Source organism: Ovis aries, chromosome 15 (assembly GCF_016772045.2).
Source record: "Ovis aries strain OAR_USU_Benz2616 breed Rambouillet chromosome 15, ARS-UI_Ramb_v3.0, whole genome shotgun sequence".
Classification (NCBI taxonomy): Eukaryota; Metazoa; Chordata; class Mammalia; order Artiodactyla; family Bovidae; genus Ovis; species Ovis aries.
The window spans coordinates 40,362,109-40,382,000 of record NC_056068.1 but is presented as its reverse complement, the minus strand read 5'-3'; the positions used below and the strand labels follow the sequence as shown (position 1 = coordinate 40,382,000).

The 19,892-nt window shown below is 46.4% G+C and overlaps 1 protein-coding gene across 17 annotated transcripts in view; it reads left to right on the top strand.

Annotated features, from left to right (window-relative positions):
• The first annotated feature begins 15,220 nt into the window (after positions 1-15,220).
• MICAL2 (microtubule associated monooxygenase, calponin and LIM domain containing 2) overlaps positions 15,221-19,892 on the top strand; it is a 240,883-nt gene continuing 236,211 nt past the window's right edge. For 15 of the 17 annotated variants that reach the window (XM_060399889.1, XM_042233046.2, XM_042233047.2 and 12 more), the window contains exon 1: positions 15,221-15,319. The gene's annotated coding sequence lies outside the window, so the exon portion shown is untranslated. Of the gene's footprint in view, positions 15,328-19,892 lie in introns of all 17 variants that reach the window. The other 2 variants (XM_060399901.1, XM_060399898.1) reach the window with 1 other exon arrangement.

Here is a 19,892-nt window from a genome sequence, read left to right as displayed (position 1 = left end):
AAAATTTCGTTCAGATTTCTCTATGAGATGGTACACCTGAATGAAATTTTTGCCCAAACCGCCTTGGTTTTCTTATGTTTGAAATATTAGAGGAAGAGCCCTCAGATCCCTGGTCTCTGAGTTTTCCCCAAAAGCATGCTTGTGGCTTGGGAAAGCAAAAGGCAGAAATGTTTTCTGCCCTTATGTTATATCCAGCAGTTTTCCTAGAGACTTGGCCCTCCTTAATGCACCTTGACTCACCTAGGATGTTCAATGACTTTGAGATCAATTCAGCACCAGCTCAGTGCTGTCCAAAACAAAAATTAAGAACTGTTCCTTTTCTATATAGGAGTTTGTAGGATGCTAAAACTGAAGTGTGTTTAAAAAAAAATGTTTGGGATGGCACAGTAGGAAGGAGTGAGTCATAATTCATTCTGCTGAAGGGGTGGATACAGAAAAAGCAAAGAATTCGGCTTTGAAGTCTACTTAAGAGTTGGCAAGACAAAGAGGATGACAGTGTGAGTAAGGAAAACAAGGCATGGGATTGTATTATGGGGCTGGAGGGCAGCATCTCGACTGGACACGTGCTTCAAAAAAGTCTTTCTGGCAGTGGCAGAGGATGGAAAATCCAAAGAGAAAAAAATGGTTAGAGATTGGTTAGAAGCCATTGAAAAAGTGTTTCAATGGGAGGTGATGAAAACCTTAACGACGACACAGTGATTTTGGTTATAGTTTTCCTGCAAAACTTCAAATGAATTGAAGGTGGGGCAATGGCTTAATCCAGTTTTATCTGTGTGTACCCCACAGGTCTACAGTTGTACCCGGCATATGATAGGAGCTCGATGAATACAAGCTGATGGAAAGAAGTGAGACAGGAAGCAGGCAGCTCACCCCTCCTTTGACAGATAAGAAGGCTGAGAATAGGAGAGGAGGAGTGATGTTTTCAAGGATATCCTGAGCTGGAAGCTTACAGCAAAAAGCCCTGCAGCCACTCTGCTAACAAATTAAGAAGCATGTAGGTTTTTCTTTTTTCAAATTATTTGTTTATTTGGCTGTGCCGGCTGTTAGTTGCAACACATGGGATCTTCAGTCTTCATTGCAGCACGCAGGATTTTCAGCTGTGGCATGCAAAATCATAGTTGCGGCCTGTGGGGCCTAGCTCCCTGACCAGGGACCAAACCCAGGCCCCTTGCATTGGAAATGTGCAGTCTTAGCCACTGGACCACCAGGGAAGTCCCACACATGTTTCTAAAGACAAAGCCTAGACAGGTAAAGTTCCATTGTAATCAGTTTCCTTATAAATCTGTGTTCTTTATGAGGAAGTACTTTCTCATTCCCTTAGGCAGAAAAAGAGTTCCTTTAAAATAGGTTAAATTCCCCAAGATGAATAATACAAGACAATATCCCTTTACTTGGCCTGGGTCCGAATAACAGGCTCTATTCAGGTGACTCTGAAAACACTTGATTGTGTGCCTTTGGCATTGCGGGCAGGGCAAGCCCAGCAGCAGAGAGAACTTTACAAGTCCTTTGTTCTGCTACCGTGAGGTAATTGGCTCTCCACCCCAACATAAATTTCCAGCCACCTGAACAAAATTCACCTATGTTAACAGCCCACATGCAAAGCAAAACCACCTCTACAGTGCATACAGGTTTGAAGTGCTCCACATCCACCCTCTGTATTCCTCTGGCCTGGAGAGACTCAGTTCTCTGTGTAGGAATAAATGAAAGAATGAAGATAGAGGCTGACACTTACTGTGTGGTTGCTGTGTGCTACCAGTGTTCTAAGTATTTTACAGGTGTTAATCTTGAACTGCTGACCACATCACTGTGGTGTAAGTGCTATCGTTATTTATATTTTATAGATGAGGAAAGGAGGCCCAGAGCGGTTGAATACTTACACTGGATCCCATGGAACCAGGATTTGGGCAAAGGAACCCTGGTTCCAGAACCTAAACTTTCTTATACTTTGTACTCAGTACAAGGTGGCTTGAAGGAAAAAAAAAAATACTTAAGAAAATGGCATGAACCAAGGGCAAGCATTGTGGCTAGGCATGAACCTGTCCCACTTATTTATTCATTTGTTCATTATTTAACACTCACTGAGGGCCTACCATGTGCAAGGCAGAAGGGATAAAATACATAACTCTACCATTAAGAAGCTCAGAGCCCAAAGGAGGCAGGCCAGTAATACGGCAGCATGAAGAGCCCTGGTAAGTTGGAAGGTGGGAACTGGGAAAGCAAAGATGAAGCAGCTTGCTTTACTTAAAGTGGTTCCCATGCTTTACTCTGCACTGAAATCACCTGAGATCTCTAAAAATGACTCATGCCTGGCTGCCACCCCTAGCCTTTACGATCTAATTGGCACTGGGAGTTTTAAAAGCTAACGTTCAGCAAAATTTAGGAAACATTGGCCTAACAGGTCATAAGCTGGTTTGCAAGTAACACAAAACCTAACTGAAATTATCTTAAGGAAAAATAATGAAAAGAAAAGGAGGGGCATGGGGCTAAATGTATTAGGGTACAATAAGAAAAAGGGGACAAAAGCAAAAGATACAAACTTCTAGTTATAAACGAGTCATAGAGATGTCATGTGTAGCATGGTAACTATAGTTAATAATACCATATTACATATTTGAGAGTAGATCTTGAAAGGTTTGACATGAGTCTGAGTGAACTCCGGGAACTGGTGATGGACAGGGAGGCCTGGAGTGCTGCGATTCATGGGGTCGCAGAGTCGGACACGACTGAGCGACTGAACCGAACTGAACTTGCAAGGTTTTATCATAAGAAAAACATCTTTGTATGGCAAAACCAATACAGTATTGTAAAGTAAAATAAAGTAAAAATAAAAATTAAAAAAAAAAAGAAAAACATCTTTTTGGTAACTATGTATAGTGACAGATGTTAAGGAGGTAATCATGTCGCAACATACAAATATACAGTTGTTATCTGGTACAACTGAAACTGGCATGTTATATATCAATTATACCCCAATTTTTGAAAAAAAGGAGAAACAAAGGGTATATGGTTTTGAGAAGGGTTTGATTCAGCTTTAAAGATGTCACCAAAGTGAGGTTTTCCTCTTTCTCCAGCGATGGCTCCGTTCCCAGGCTCCCCTTGGTTGCAAGGGGCAGCAGTTCTGGTCTCTACCTTGTTTCTTCGTGTCCAGTGCAAGGAAGATGTTTGATTTCCTCCTAGCTCAAATAAAAGCCCGGAACTGCATTCCACTGACTGACTGGGGCCTGAACAAGTTGCTGGAGTCAGAAAGGTGCAAGCCGCTGACTGGCTCAGCCTGTTTTGTAGTTTTATTTTTGTTTGGTTTTGTTTGTTTACTTTTCTCAAGTTTGATTTGCTCAGTTTGATAAAAGAGGCCTGACCAAGTTGTCAGGAAAAAAAGAGAGGGAAAAAGCTGAAGCAAAAATGATTTTCCATAGAGACTGAAAGCAGATAAGCGGTCACCAGGGGTGGGAGAAAGGGTAACGGAGAGGGACGCCTTAAAGGATGTGGGGTTTCCTTTTCAGGTGATAAGAGTGATCTGGAACTAGATAGTGATGCTAGTTGTGTAACACTAAATTTACTAAATACCACTGAATTTTACACTTTGAAATGGTGAATTTTTTTGTTATGTGTACTTTAAATATCCCATCCCCATAACACACACACACAGTGATTTTATATACCTTGCTTGGTGGTTTTTATGTAGATCATTTTATTTAATCCTAACAACAAAATTAATTCAACTTTGGGAAATTTCCTGGTAGTCGAGTGGTTGGAACTCTGCTTTCACTGCCAAGGGTGCCAGTTCAGTTAGGGGACTAAGATCTTGTAAGCCGTGTGGCACAGCCACAAAGAAATCAAAATAAAAATTAATACAACTTTATAACTACTTCATTATTCCCATTTTACACAAGAAAAAACTGAGGATCAGAGAGATGATTAATTTATCCAAGATCACACTACTAGATTTGAGATTCTCATTCGAGCTGATTTAACTACAAAGCCCAAATTCTTAAACCCTCTCTCATACTGCCTCTATAGCTACATAATTTCATATCTATCTATATATATATCGATAATAGATCCATATTCAAAGTATTGATGGTCCAAATCTCTGAGTGATGAGACTATATAGTTTCTTATATTATTCTTTTTGATTGGGCGTGATTTTTATTTAGAAAAGATAAACCCTATTTTTAACATAAGGAAGAAAATGGTTTTTATAAGTACAGCACTTCTCTGAAGGAGATGAGAAACAACTAGAGAAGACGCAAAACTTCACAGGGACACAGGCGAGTCTGTTTGCAGGCTGTGGAAGGAGCACGCACTCCAAGGCGATAAGGAAGACTTCTCAAGGAGGTGACCCAGAGCGCAGTCTGGAAGGGAGTGATGGTCATCAGTGGGTGGAAAGCAGGAGAGGGAACAGCCAGGCTGAAGCCCTGAGGCCAGGATGGGGAGGGTCAGGATCCAGCTGGGCCGCGTTTGAGGGCCTCCATCTGCCTCGATTCCAGGCCCCTCTGCTTCTCCTCTACCCGAAGACACCCCACAAAGCTGCTTTGCTCTGTCTGTCCACGGGGCAGCCACAGCTTTATTCTGAGATGCTTTCCTCAGTCCTCTGGGGAATAGAAAACCTCGAGGGCTGGCCTCCCAGGCATTCTTAGAAGGCCGCTGTGGCCATGCCTTCCTGCTTTGTCCTGGGATCCTGTGACTCTCGGGCACAAACCCAGAGCAGCCCTCACTCAATCACTTCTTTGATTTTCTCCCAGTTGGACTGTCGGCTTGTTGGCCAGTGGGAGGGTGCTGAGTGCTGAACTGTGCAGAGAAACGACGATTGTATTTCTTTGGGTCAAAAGTCAAGTTTCTTTGCTGAGATGGCTGTGCAGAGAGGGTTCAGACCCCTTCAGATGAGACAAGGCCTAAACCAGTTTGCCTAAAGAGCAAGTTGCCCAATGACTAGCAGGTCTACAACTTAACGCCCTCCTGACAGTGTTTTACATCTTGAGGGTATGTCTATCCCTTTTTAAATTTTTTTGCCATGTTTTTGGCAAGTTAAACATTTTAAATTAACATGTCTAAGAGTCTTTCCTCTTTTTTTTTAAGCCACACCATGTGGCTTTCAGGATCTTAGTTGTCCAATCGGGGGTTGAATCTGGGCCACCCCAGTGAACGTGCTGAGTCCTAACCACTGGACTGGGAAGGAATTCCCTTCCTATTCCTAATAAGAATATATCACATTTGTAGTACTTTACAATTAATGAGATATGTGCTTCTGATAAATTTCAGAGTGACCAAATGATCCAAGCTTAGTCTCAGGAACTGGACACACCAGGGTTTAAATCCTAGTTCTGCCAGATGCTAGGACATGGTATTTAACCTTCTTGATCTTTGGCTTCTCCAAGGGTGATGGTTAATTTTATGTGTCAACTTGACTAGGTCACAGGGTACTCAGATATCTAGTTAAACATTATTTCTAGGTGTGTCTGTGAGTGTGTTTCTGGATGAGATCAGCATTTGAATCAGTAGACTGAGAGAAACATGTGGCCTTCCCTGGTGTGGGTGGCATCACCCACATCCTTTGAAGGCCTGGATGGAACAAAAAGAGAGAAACAGGGAGAAATCACTCTCTTAGCCTGTTGAGCTGGAACGTTCGTTTTTTCCTGCCCTTGGACTGGGACTCACACCATTGGCTCCCCTGGTTCTCAGGCCTCCAGACTTGGTGTGAAACCACAACACCTGCTTTCCAGGGTCTCCAACTTGCTGATAGCAGACCGTGGACTTCTCAGTCTCCATAATCAAATGAGCGAATTTCTCGTAATAAATCCATCTGTATCTTTACCTGTATCTAATCTCTTATTGGTTCTGCTTCTCTGAAACACCCTATTACACCAAGTATAAAATTGGGCTAATAATCTCAGTCCATAATTCGCAGAAGTAATCTTGTATGGATGATGTGAAGATGTGTAAAGTAATGACAGGTCCACTGTAGGCCCATGGGAAGTGGCAGTCTCATTTACCTAGTGTATCACTTAGGGTTTGATCGGGGAAGAAGGGCCACACTGCGATATGGGATAAGGGATGATTATAGAGAGAGAAGTTGCCTCGACGTCGACTAGGGGCCTGAGCTGTGCTGGCCAGCAGGGCTGACAGGTGAGAAGACAGCACAGGCGTGAAACAAACAAACAAACAGCAACAGAAATAAAACAGAGGAAACGGAACACTGACAACCCTTGAGGAGAAGCTGGAATTTGTGTCTATTTCTCACCACCTCCTCCTTTGACAGCCTGGTGGCCCCAAGGGAGTTCTGGGAAACCCAGTTCCAGCTTCATAAGTTGCTACAATATAAAATAATCACACTTACAAATAGGAGGGAAAACAACTAACATTTAGAGCCAACAACACACCTCCATGTATGTTTGTCACCTGATTTAATCTATACTCTGCTTACCAAATAAGGCGTATTATCTCCATCACCTGTTGAAAGTCTACTGGAACCCAGGTTGTTGGGGCCTGAGCACTTTCCACCAGAATTTGACCTGTGAAGCTGAACTGGGCCTTTTTGTTTCGGGGTTTCAGCCCTGCAGACCCCACACATCTGGACAAGGGGAAGAATCAGCTCTCTGAACCCATCAGAGGCTGGGCTGCCCTGGGTAGTTTCTTGCCATCTAAGCTGCATCTAGGAGAAGGATTTGAATGGAAGAGCAGTTGGGCAGGAATTTAATTTTAATTAAAATGTATTTATCTGCTACAAAATGCATGGAACTTAGAGAAAACCTTCATGTGAGGTGGCGTGTGGGTGGGGTCAGAGTGAGGAGGGAATGATAGAAGAGGTCAGGATGATGTACAAGGATATTGCTGAGAGGTGAAAAGCACAAATTCCTTCTGAGCATTCGTATCGGCCGAAGTCCACGGCAATGATCCAGGCCCACTGGAGAAGCAGCGGTGGGTGGTACAAACACCTTGTGCTTTTGAATAGCTTCCTCTTTTATTCTTTCAACAAACATTTACTGACACCTTCCAGGTACTGGGTGCTGTTTCAGCTACACACACGGAAGGTACAGCATTAATAAACTTCCTGTTGCTCATCTCAAGGAGTTATAGGTCGGGGTTTAGATGACTCTATAGTTTAGAATGGGTTCCCCCAGAAGCAGACCCGAGAAGAGAATCTGAGTTCAAGCAGTTTATTTGGGAAGTCTGGAAAGCATCAGGAAAGAACTGAGGAAGTGATAAGAGGGAACCAATATAGAGCATGTTAATGAGCAATCACTGCTGTGGGCACCTGGGCTCTGCCCTTCTGGAGATCTCTGGGACAGAGACAGATATAGCACATACCTCCAAGACATCCCACCTGAGGCTGAGACATTGGGGTATGTATCTGCCAACTATTGCCCACTCTTGTTTGAAGGCTACTACTGGAGGTGTTAAATCTCCAGTACTCTGGCCGGCCCTATGCATTGGCTGAGCTCGCTGCAGAGGCCAGAGGAAACCCATAGGTATGGAGTCACAGGTGCTTGCAATAGAAAGCCATTTGTGTATATGAAAACCAGCAGCATCTGCCATACCCGGCCAGCGTATAACCATTTGTCCCTTCTCCTCCCTTCCTAACCATCTCAGCTTTTGTTCAGGTGTCCTTGTCCGTCCCATGCAGCCTGAATGTCTCAGGGGAAGCTGAGCCCACCCCAGCTCCAGGCAGGGGCCCTGACTGGCACAGCCAATCAGCACATTCCTGACCTCTGGGTATGGTATGGGCTCAAGCAGGCATGTGACTCAGTCCAGTCAGAGTGGATCTCAGGATTCCTGCTTGGAATGCTGGGTCAGAAATGGCTTTTGGTATCAGGTAGCTTCTGGCATGGAAGCTTTTCTGGTACTGGCAACAGGGAGGAAAAAATCAACCTGAAGACAAAACCAACACAAGGGAGGGCAGAGTCAAGAGCAGTGCAGAGGAGAGCTGGAACTTCACTTCTCCAGTCAGAGGGGTCTCCTACACTCCTACTGTGGTCAGATCTCTTCCATCACGTGTGGGACACAGCTGCTGCTAGCCCTGACTTCCAGGGAGAGAGAGCTTCTCTCCTGCACGTATACACTGGTCCTGAAAAAGAAACCTGCTTGGGCTATATGCGTGTCTGCTGGACCTGCCACCACTGAGCCTACATGGCTGGCTGGGCCTAGGTGCTACGTCCAGTCTTGTAACCAGGAGTAGGGAGGCTTTGGGCGAGTGGCTTCACTTCTCCAAGGTTGCATTTGTTTCATCTCTAAGGTGTGGATGATAAGTATCCACCTTAAAATGTGGCTGAAGATACACAAGTGTAGCACTGGGAGGGGCCATGTCCCTGACTTGGAGTTGCTCATAACAGTGTCTCTTAGAGACTCCAGTTCTCTACCCCGTTATTGATACCAGCCCCCAAGTTACTTTAATCAAAACTCATATATGTCATTTACTATGTACCTGGGTTCTAAGCACACATCTCCCTCTAACTATGCTATCCTATAACTATTCCCCTATTATACGTGAGGAACCTGCTGTACAGAGAGGTTAAGATCTTCCCCAAGGTCACCTAGTTAATAAGTGGCACAATTGGGATTCAAACTCAGGCATCTTGACTTCAGGGTTTGTGTAACTAACTACTTGACTATGTCTCTTAGAATAACTGCAGTGTACCTATTTGTGGGGTGGATATATGTTGAATGGATACACAGATGAACTTGAGTGAGTTCCCTCTATGGGCTAGAACAGAAGAGAGTATCCCCATCCTTGCCCCTAGCCAGCTACCCTGTGGTGGTCTGGGGAGCTTTGTTGAATGAAAGCAGTGTGTTCTAGAGTGGGCTTCAGGTGTGCATGAACAGGACTCTGCCAGGGCAGCAGCTGGGCCCCGCCTGCCGTGCGGGTGCAGTTGGTTTGGCGGTATTGTTTGGTCTCACCTGTCTCTAGGGGCCAGAACTGTACCCTTGGATTTCACAGGTGGCTTTGAGTGTGTATGTATCTACCTGTGACTCAGCCTCTACCATCTCCCCAGGCTGTTTGGAGCTGAGGTCAGACTACTTTCTTGATCGTGTCTCCTCCCCTCTCCTCCGCATACCCTGCCCTGTTTGCTCTGGTTCTTACATCATCACCTCCTGCCTGTGGCCTCATCTCTCCAGCGCTGATCTTCCCATCCTTGCAGCCAAATGCACACTCCCCAAAGTGCTGCGGTGGCTCTGAGGGCATTATTGATTTTGACAGGTGCCATCTCTTCTCCAAACTGTCTCTGGAAGATGCACTGAATATGTGGAAGGCCTGATGAGTTCCTAGTGACCTTGAAAACTTTTATATGTCTTATCTGTGAGAAACAGTGCATTCTGCAGCCATCAGGATGATAAGGGACTGGAACAAAGCCCCAGTGATCCTGCTTCTCATACAGTCCTGAGTCTGTTTGAGAGAGGTAAAAATGTTTCCACTTCCTGGCTTAGAAAACCCTTCTCCAAAGATACCTCCCAAGGAGGATAGGTGCCAGTCAGCCTTTTCTCATCATCTAACAAGGTCATCTGACTCTGTGTAGATATCAGCCTTCCTCCTCTTTCTAAGTATTCTTGCCTGGAGAATCCCATGGACAGAGGAGCCTGGCAGGCAAGTCTGTTGGTCCAAGAGTCAGACTAAACTGAGCGACTAGGAGCACACCTCTTTCTAAAAGACTGAAGTCCTTTGATAGTGGTTTTGGGAGGAAGTGGGTGAGACCACACTCACTGACCAGTTTTATCCCTTCCTGGAACATCTGCGTATGAGTAAGGGGTCTGAGGGAACAGACCCTTTCTTATTTGGAGGAGGAGGCTCAGGAGGTGCCCCCTAACATTCAAACGCTGTGAGACACACTCAGACTCCTCTGCAGGAAATCTCTGCATTGGGAATCCACTTAGTTCAACTCTGACCTTTCTTCAAGCCAACTGCTTGGCTGGAAATAAGAAGCCAGGCCCGATAACCCACTCCCTGCCTCCTGCCCCAGCCCCACCCTGGGACACCATCAGGTGGATAACTGATGAGGATGGAGATCACCAGCTGGAGTTCTTTCAGGAGGAGGCATGCGTAGTGGTGCTGAGACTCACTGCTTCCAGTCTGAGCTACAGATATTTTTAGGAATGAATCTGGGCCTTCCTTTTCTCCCTTCCTCTGATGCTAATGTGGCCATCTGCATCTCCCAGACAACCTTCACAAGCGCACATTTGCCATCCCAGAAGAGTGGGCTGGGGAGAGATTGTCGTTAAATATAGAACACTAAGCTGTGGCCCAGAGAGGCTGAGTTTGCCTGGCATGCTCAGAGTGAAGTAGGGGCGTTGGAGACCCGGAACCCACTTCTGTACTCTGTGACTCTCATGGTACCTTCTCTTCCTGATTAATGTGTAAATTTCTTGAATCTGTTCAGTGAGGGTCTTATATAATATTTCCTTTAAGTTCACCCTAACATTGTAAGATCTTTTCTTTGACAATCTTAGTTGTATAAACTCCCAACACAGAGTCCAGGCTACCATTTTGTCCAGAGAAAGGACAATTGTGATCTTCTGTCTCCATTCCTCTCCGCTTCCTAGGGAGATGGCCAGCAAGGGTGGCTTGGATGAAGCAAGAGGTAGCAAGAGGCTCTGACCACTGATTCAAGAAGTCTCAATGCTTCTCTCCCTGCAATCAGCCTTCATCAGCTCCCGGCTTGCCCTATATCCAAGGAAAAGCTCACTCTTCAGCACTCAGACTCACCTAACAGGGGCCTTTCTTATCTGAGGCCCCCAAGTCAAGAAGTTTGGGGATAGGGTCAGGAGAGGAGGCAGAGGTCCTAGGAACACATTGATAACTTTGAGCTTTTGAGCTAATAGGATTTCTATGCTGAGCCATGCTATCTCACGTGGTGGGCACACAGTTGTTCCTGCAGTAGGGTTAAATTTGTTTATTTGGAGAACATGTGCCATAGATAAGGTGACGGGAATCATAAAAAATAAAAGTGATAAAGAACAGCCCCCTAGCACCATGTACTTCTGATTATTTATCAGCTGAATAAGTTACATGAATGCAAGAATCATATATTCAGCTCACAGTAGCATCAGTGAAATGAATGAATGACCCTGTCTCCATCTCCATCCCTAGCATGGGTGCCTCCAGCCCAGACCAGAAGCAAGAAGCTTGTGTCTAGTGAGGATCTGGGCTGGGAGCAGAGGTAATGCTCTTTCCTCCATCAGTCACTCTGTAAATAAGGCAGGGCCATGTTGACCGCATCTCCTGTCCCTGACAGTGCCCAGGCCTGAGCTCACGAGAATGGTTGGATGGACTGGGGCTGGTCAGGCCCCAGAGGAGTTTCTTCAGGGATAGACCTGGCCTGTCCAGTGCTCTAGAAGTATGGGCAGGACTGCAGAGACCCCATTGCACAGTGATTAGGCATGCAGTTTCTGGAATCCAGAATCAAATCTAGGCTCTGAAACTTATTAACCATGTGACCTTGATAAGCTACTTTACTTCTTTGAGTTTTCACATCTGCAAAAAGGGATGATAATAAAAATGCACACTGTGCAGAGTCACTGTCAGAATTAAATGAGATAATGTGTGTAGAAGACACTTTATCAACTGGCATCACAGGCAGAGTTGCATCAGAGTGGAGAGCTGCCCCTCTGAGAATCAATGCTGACTGAGTCTTACAAACTGAGCAGGGATTGCTTTTGCTGAAAGTTCATCTGCAGGAAGTGAATTGAACTCTAAAGATGCTAAGTGAACAACCAAGTAGGACAATCCCTGGGAAAACCCTAAAGGCCTCAAATAGGATCACATGGTAAGGGGCATGGGAAAAAATAAACCCGTTTCATAGGGACAAACTGCTCTGTTTAAACTTGCCTGGCAAGAAAACATAGTCTCTTTAGAGGGTGGTCTGATGCTGTGGAAATTCCAGCAGCCTGGAGACATGATACTGTTCTCTTACTGCCCAAGCCTGCCTGTTCTCCTACCCATGGGTCAGCTCTGTCCCAAGAACATTTATATTGGGCCAAGCCCATGACAGGCCCCTAGGCCCCAGAAGTAAGACATACCTCCTGCAGGTGGGATGCCTGTTTCATTATCACTGCTACCAGGGCAGTCTGCCCAAGATGTTTGCAGTATTTACAGTTCATAAAGCAGCTTCACACCCCTCTCACTGTTCACACTGCCTTTTCTCTGAATGGTGCTCTCTGGAGCTGGGGGCAACCAGGGAGGGTGGGCAGAGCAGAGATTAAGGTAGCCATTTGACAGATAAGAGAAGAGGGTGCTTGCATGATTTGACTAAAGTAGCAGGTGAAAATTCCATAGGAACCTGGAATGTCAGGTCCATGAATCAAGGTAAGTTGGAAGTGGTCAAACAGGAGATAGCAAGAGTAAACATCGATATTTTAGGAATCAGCGAACTAAAATGAACTGGAATGGGTGAATTTAACTCAGATGACCATTATATCTACTACTGTGGGCAAGAATCCCTTAGAAGAAATGGAGTAGCCCTCACAGTCAACAAAAGAGTCTGAAATGCAGTACTTGGATGCAGTCTCAAAAATGACAGAAAGATCTCTGTTCGTTTTCAAGGCAAATCATTCAATATCATAGTAATTGAAGTCTATGCCCCAACCAGTAATGCCAAAGAAGCTGAAGTTGAATGGTTCTATGAAGACTTACAAAACCTTCTAGAAACAACACCCCCCAAAAGATGTCCTTTTCATTATAGGAGACTGGAATGCAAAAGTAGTTGTCTGAGGAAGCCTTACAAAAACCTGATAAAAGAAGAGAAGCAAAAGGCAAAGTAGAAAAGGAAAGAAATACCCATTTGAATGCAGAGTTTCAAAGAATAGCAAGGAGAGATAAGAAAGCCTTCTCCAGTGATCAATGCAAGGATATAGAGGAAAACAATAGAATGGGAAAGACTAGAGATCGCTTCAAGAAAATTAGAGATACCAAGGGAACATTTGATGCAAACATGAGCACGAAAAAGGACAGAAATGGTATGGACCTAACAGAAGCAGAAGATATTAAGAAGAGGTGGCAAGAATACACAGGACTATATAAAAAAAGATCTTCATGACCCAGATAACCACGATGGTGTGATCACTCACCTAGAGCCAGACATCCTGGAATACGAAGTCAAGTGGGCCTTAGGATGCATCATTATAAACAAAGCTAGTGGAGGTGATGGAATTCCAGTTGAGCTATTTCAAATCCTAAAAAATGATGTTGTGAAAGTGCTGCCCTCAGTATGCCAGCAAATTTGGAAAACTCAGCAGTGGCTACAGCAGTGGACTGGAAAGGGTCCGTTTTCATTCCAATCTCAGAGAGGCAATGCCAAAAGATGTTCAAACTACCACATGATTGCACTCATCTCACATGCTAGCAAAGTAATGCTCAAAATTTTCCAAGCCACGCTTCAACAATACGTGAACCATGAACTTCCAGATGTTTAAGCTGGATTTAGAAAAGGTAGAGGAACCAGAGATCAAATTGCCAACATCTGTTGGATTATCAAAAAAGCAAGAGAGTTCCAGAAAAACGTCTACTTCTGCTTTATTGACTATGCCAAAGCCTTTGATTATGTGGATCACAACAAACTGTGGAAAATTTTTCAAGAAATGGGAGTACCAGACCACTTGACCTGCCTCCTGAGAAATCTGTATGCAGGTCAAGAAGCAACAGTTAGAACTGGACATAGAAAAACAGACTGGTTCCAAATCAGGAAAGGAGTACATCAAGGCTGTATACTGTCACCCTGCTTATTTAACTTATATGCAGAGTACATCATGCAAAATACTGGGCTGGATGAAGAACAAGCTGGAATCAAAATTGCTGGGAGAAATATCAATTATCTCAGATATGCAGATGACACCACCATTATGGCAGAAAGCGAAGAAGAATTAAAGAGTCTCTTGATGAAAGTGAAAGAGGAGAGTGAAAAAGTTGGCTTAAAACTCCACATTCAGAAAACTAAGATCATGGCATCTGGTCCCATCACTTCATGGCAAATAGATGGGGAAATAATGGAAACAGTGACAAATTTTATTTTGGGGGGCTCCAAAATCACTGCTGGTGACTGTAGCCATGAAATTAAAAGATGTTTGCTCCCTGGAAGAAAAGCTATGACTAACCTAGACAGCATATTAACAAGCAGAGACATTACTTTGCTGACAAAGGTCTGTCTAGTCAAAGCTATGGTTTTTCCAGTAGTCAAGTACAGATGTGAGAGCTGGACTATAAAGAAAGCTGAGTGCCAAAGAATTGATGCTTTTGAACTGTGGTGTTGTAGAAGATTCTTGAGAGTCCCTTGGACTGCAAGGAGATCCAGCCAGTCCATCCTAAAGGAAATCAGTCCTGAATATTCATTGGAAGGACTGATGTTGAAGCTGAAACTCCAATACTTTGGCCACCTGATGCAAAGAACTGACTCATTGGAAAAGACACTGATGCTGGGAAAGATTGAAGGAGGGAGGAGAAGGGGACGACAAAGGATGAGATGGTTGGATGGCATCACCGACTCAATGGACGTGAGTTTGAGTTAACTCCGGGAGTTGGTGTTGGACAGGGAGGCCTGGCGTGCTGCAGTCCATGGGGTAGCAAAGAGTTGTACACGACTGAGCAACTGAACTGAACAGGTGATATGCACTGCTGCCTCTTTCCACCAGTTTTATTCTAAGGCCAGTCCAGGTGAAGGGAAGGGCCTATCCGCTATTAGGGGTTTGCTGAAGCCCAGAGTGGTCAAGAAGCAAAGCAAGAAGGAAGGGCCACGGCCGGTATTAGAAGTGGTATGCCTCTCTCCCCAAGTCCAAAAGGGGACACAGAGGGTTGCTTTCCAGCTTCTTAGGTCAAGGAGCTTGAAGACCAGCCCTTGCCTCTCTCTTGACATTTGGATACCCACACCGGGGTTTTTATCTAGCAGCACCACCACGCCTTGTCCCCACCGGCCCTCTGCTGGTCTCAGAATTGCACTGATCTCGGTGGGAGCGCCGGGCTGCTCCCTACTCTAGGGCCGGGCTACAGCCCACGTGCGCCCGCGGCTGCAGCGGTGACAGCTGGCCCCCCAGGGGCGGGGCGGGTGGAGAGCGGGGGTGGGGGCGGGCTCCGCGCCGCGCCGCCATTGGCTACGGGCCTCCACCTGGGGGCGGGGCTGCGCCGCCGGTGGCCCTGTCATTGGTCTCGCCGCAAATGGGGGCGTCTCCCGGTCCTGTCCGCCGCAAGGCGCAGAACCGCAGGCGCTCGCCGGGCTAAGCCTGCGCGGGGCCGCCTAGCTAGCTCACAGTTCGGCAGGCGGCCTCCGGGTCCTGACCACTGCGCCCGCGGCCCTGGGCGAGAATAGAGGCTAGACTCGAGGTTCGGCGGCCGGCGCCGCTCTCGGTAAGAAGGTAGGGGGAACGGGAGGGAAGGGGAGAGCGGGGTTCCAGGAAGAGCGGGCGGGGACCTTGGTAGCCGAGCCTGGACTCTGCGCCCTAGCTGGCGCCGGGGAGGGTCAGGTGCGGCGGCAGCATCTCCCGCCTCAGACCCTGCCCGCGGGGCGCCCAGAGAGCAGGTGGCGCTGCCCAGGGAAGCCGGTGTACCCCCATAGCTCTCTGAATCCATTAGAACGCAGTACCACGGACGACCTCTTACTCCGCCCCGCAACACCCAAATTCTTCAATTCTAAGCCTAGAAAATACCCAAACGTCGACATGGAGTGGGAGCGACGCGCCAGCAGTACCGCCTGCCACTGGGGTAGATCATCCCCAAACTTATCTTCCCACGATTTGGGCACCTAGCCTGTCACGTTCTTTCCCGGCGTTTCGCTGGGCGCACCCCACACCCCAGCCGGGTTCCCCTCCCTCCTTAACAACAGGAAGTTAAGTTGGGCCAAATGTCGGCGGCCTGGCCGCCTGCGGGCTGAGACTGGGTCTGGGACGGTGGCCCGAGGGGCCATGGAGCTGTCTTTTTCTGAACCTCGCTCCTCCAGCAGCATGCACTCACCCCCAGGCACCGGAGCAGCCCCGCCAGGCTTGCCCGTGCGGACTGGCCCCGGGTAAAAGTGCCGGCTGACTTGACTTCCAGGCCGGGGCAGGTGGGGTTAATTTATCCTAGGCCAGCCTTTCGGCAGAACTGGGAACAGCCTTTGCTGGATGGGGAGGAGGCGTGTTGAAACCAGAATAAACGTGCGTCTCCTTCCACATTGTTTATTCTAAAGCCAAAGAGCTTTTATTTGGAGGCACATCGGGCCCTATTGGGACCTTAAGCAGTGTGGAGACCTCTTTCGGTCAGTCTTGCCTGCTCACTACAGTCTTGGGTGGTGTCCCTGAAGGATGAAGTCCCAACCAGTTCCCTTCTGGGTGGACTGGTGGGAGAAGAAGTCAGCAGCTGGTTGGCCCTGAGATGTTTGCTTGCCTGGGTGCTCTGGGACCAGGGTCCCCTGGGTCTCCAGGCCGGATCTGTTCCTGTCCCTTGCCCAGGGGAAGGGGGCCCAAGGGGGGCTCAGGTCTCCAGGGCAGCCCCACATGATGCGTTGGAAGCTCTTATTGCAGTAAGAACTGGCCTTCAGATAGGGAGAAGATGTTTTATTAAGTGCCTGCTGAGCGAGCTAGGCACCCAAGTCTTGGCTTGTGGCACTTTTTGGCCAATTTCATAGTAATTTAAAACCTCTGAGAGGTTTGCCCTCCTCATTTTAGAGATGGGGAAACAGACTCAGGTAGGGTAAGTGCCAAAGGTCACATAGAAAGTGGCATAGCCAGGATTTGAAAACAGACTGCCAAAGCTTGGGTCCAGTGCTCTCCCTGCTGGCCCATGGCTGTGAAGAGTGAATGTGCTGTGTTGTAGGCTCCTGGCCTCTGAAAATATTCTGTCCAAAGATCCTGAGGGTGCTTCTTATTTATTTTTTTGATGTGAGCCATTTTTAAAGTCATTATTGAATTTGTTACAATATTGCTTTTTTTTTGTTTTATTTTTCTGGGCTACAAGGCATGTGGGATCTTAGCCCCCCAACCAGGGATCAGACCCACACACCCTGCCTTGGAAGGCGAAGTCTTAACCACTGGACTGCCAGGGAACTCCCCTGGGTGCTTTTTTTTTTTTTTTTTTTTTTTAAGCAGAGCACTTGAACTGACCCAGGTTAGCCAAGTTGTTCAACCTGCAGACGCCTTGCCCACCCTGTCCTTCAAGGGTGATGGCAAGTGTTGGTCATGATGGGAGGGGGAGGGGTTGATTGTTGGAGTCTGGGTGGTATTTGAGGGGGAAGGCTGCCTCTGCTGCTGTTGACCTGAACCTACCTCTGAGAGCTGACTTTTGTAATGATTTAGAGGGACTATTATTTGCAATAATCTCTACTTTAGGACCGATTCTAATTTTATTTTTTTTAGGAGGGAGGGCAGATGTTGAGGTACACTAGCTGTGATTGTAAGGTGACTGAGATCCACAGTTGGAGTTTATGTTTATAAAAAATGAAATCACTGCCTCTTTCCTTCTTCAGGCCCAGGGCTGGCTTTCTGCTCATCCTTCTCTTCTGGAAGAAAATTGTGATTAGCCTAATACCAATTAGTTACACCTTAGTATAAATCAGCTTATGAACTAAGGCTGGGTGTGGTTTGGTCATTGGAAGCCTATTCCCAGGAACTTTAAGGAGCACAGGAGCACTGAGTAATCCCTCTCTGCCTGTGATTGGGATCTGTCTCTCTTTTCTCCACCCACGTCCACACCCATCTGGGTGTGCCTCCCAGTCCTGGGCCCTGTTCCTTTCACTCCCTACTACTGACGGGTAGAGGTCCTGCCTTCCTGGGGAGAGCCTTGTCTCTGCCAAGAGGAGTGGGGTTAGGTGCAAGAAGATTTGGGTTCAACATTGTCAATCTTTGAGGCCTTTCCAGGGCTAGAGCGTCTCTGTTCTTTAAAGAACCAGAAAAGGGAACACTGTATATCATGCTGGATTTTTCATTCTTTATAATCATTTGATCCTCACAGTAGCCCTATGAAGAAGTATGTAAGGTTATTCCCATTTTACAGATGAGGAGACTGAGGTTCTGGGACTTACCTCCAATTACAAGCCTAGTGAGTGACCAAACTAGGACTCTGTTCTCCATCTGCATGAATGAGGTCTGTATGGTGAATTCAACACTGAGAGAAACAGGAAAGAACTGTGGCCATCCTCTGAACTTTGGAGGCTTGGTGTGTGCAGCCCTCTATTGTGCTTATGATTCCCCAGCTTATGTTGTAATTTTTTGTGGGCATTTCTTTCCACCCCACTATGAAATGGCATTTAAAACGCTCATAAACATGGCATATTTATGGAGGTTCAGTGGTTAGGACTGAGCACTTCACTGCAAGGGCCTGAGTTCTATCCCTGGTTGGAAAACTAAGATCCCACAAACTGCTCAGTGCAGTCCCCACCCCCACCACAATCATTAACATTTTCAGGCACAAAAATAGAATAGTATAATGAGCCCCAAATACTCATTATCCAGCTTCAGCAACCAAGATCATGCCAGGCTGGCTTCATCTCTCTCTTTCTCTTTTTTTCTTCCCTATTTTAAAAAGCAGGTTCTTTCATGGCCACATCACTATTATTGCATGTAGCAGAATCAACAGTAACTCTTTGGTCTCATCTGTATATATTCAGATGAAGTGACCTTCATCATGAGTTTGTTCAAATCACGATCCAAACAAAGTCTGTGGGGTGCATTTGGTTGTTAGTCCTTTTACGCCTACTTTAGTCTGGAGCACCACCCCCTCTGCGGCACTTCTGCTTTTATCCAGCCATTACCCTCCATTTTTAAATCTCCCACTGGACAGCGAACCCTTTGATGCTGAGTCTGCTTTTGTGCTCTGTTGGATCCCCAGTGCTGTCTCTGGGATGGGGCAGGGGTGTGGTGAGCATCTGCCCAGTGATGTTGTAGCCACTCAGGAAATGCATATTGAATGAATGAATCTTGTGGTGGGTTTGTGTGACTGCCCGTGCATGTGTTTAGCTAAGAGAGTTTTTTTTTAAAAAAAAGATGACTTGCTCCAGTGTGGATATTTCATCTGCAAGCATCAGCCTGTAAACATCCTGAAACAATAGGAGAACTATTTGCCGTGCTCTCTGGCGCTCTGGTTTGCAGTGTGGGGAGCCCAGGCAGCTGCCGAGGTGCCCTGATCAGCAGCTGGCCTCCCCGAATCACACATGGGGCTGACAGGGACTAAGGTCATTTCTGTCCAAGCTCTGAATACTGACTTATGCAGCCACAGGCATTACCACATTAGGAGTCAGGCATTTGGCCTTAGGCTGCCCAGAGAATGCTGTCCACCTCTCTCTGGGCAGTGCAAGATTCTTGCCTTGTGCCTTCGGGAGCCTTCTCTATCTGGCCTCATACCTGGGCAAGGTGTGGGCTCTTCTCAAATCATTATCCACCTGCAACTGACAGACCGTGACAGAAAACATACACTTATAACCTGTCAGTGTCTGGCCTGAATTTATGGTGAAGAGATAGTATCACCATCGGCACCTTTGCAGGTGTCCTAATGAAGGAGACCAGAGGCTCAGTGAGAAGGATGAGGTGTGTTCCCTCCCCAGATAACATGCTTCACACCTGGATTCATTGTCAGATCTCTCCAAGGTGCTGGGCTCTCTGATAGCCATCTTCTGACCCACCCAGCAAAGATCCTTCTCTGCAAATAGCCCCTAAATGAGGAGGCCTTTTTCTTTTCCTCCACGTCCTCCTTAAACATAAACAGGCTTTTCCACTAGCCATTAAGTATAAGAGAATGTTGTTTTTCTCTCTGTATGGTGGAGATAGAGTTAATTTTTTCCTATATATTTCTCAACATTTTTCTAAAATTTTTATAATAAAAATGTTTTGTTCTAATGGAAAATCAAAATATTTGGGGATATTTTTCCTCTTAAAAAAGAGAACTTCCTTCAACTGATTTGTGTAGGTAAACAAGATTATACATGCATTCTGTCCAGTTTTATGTGTGGATA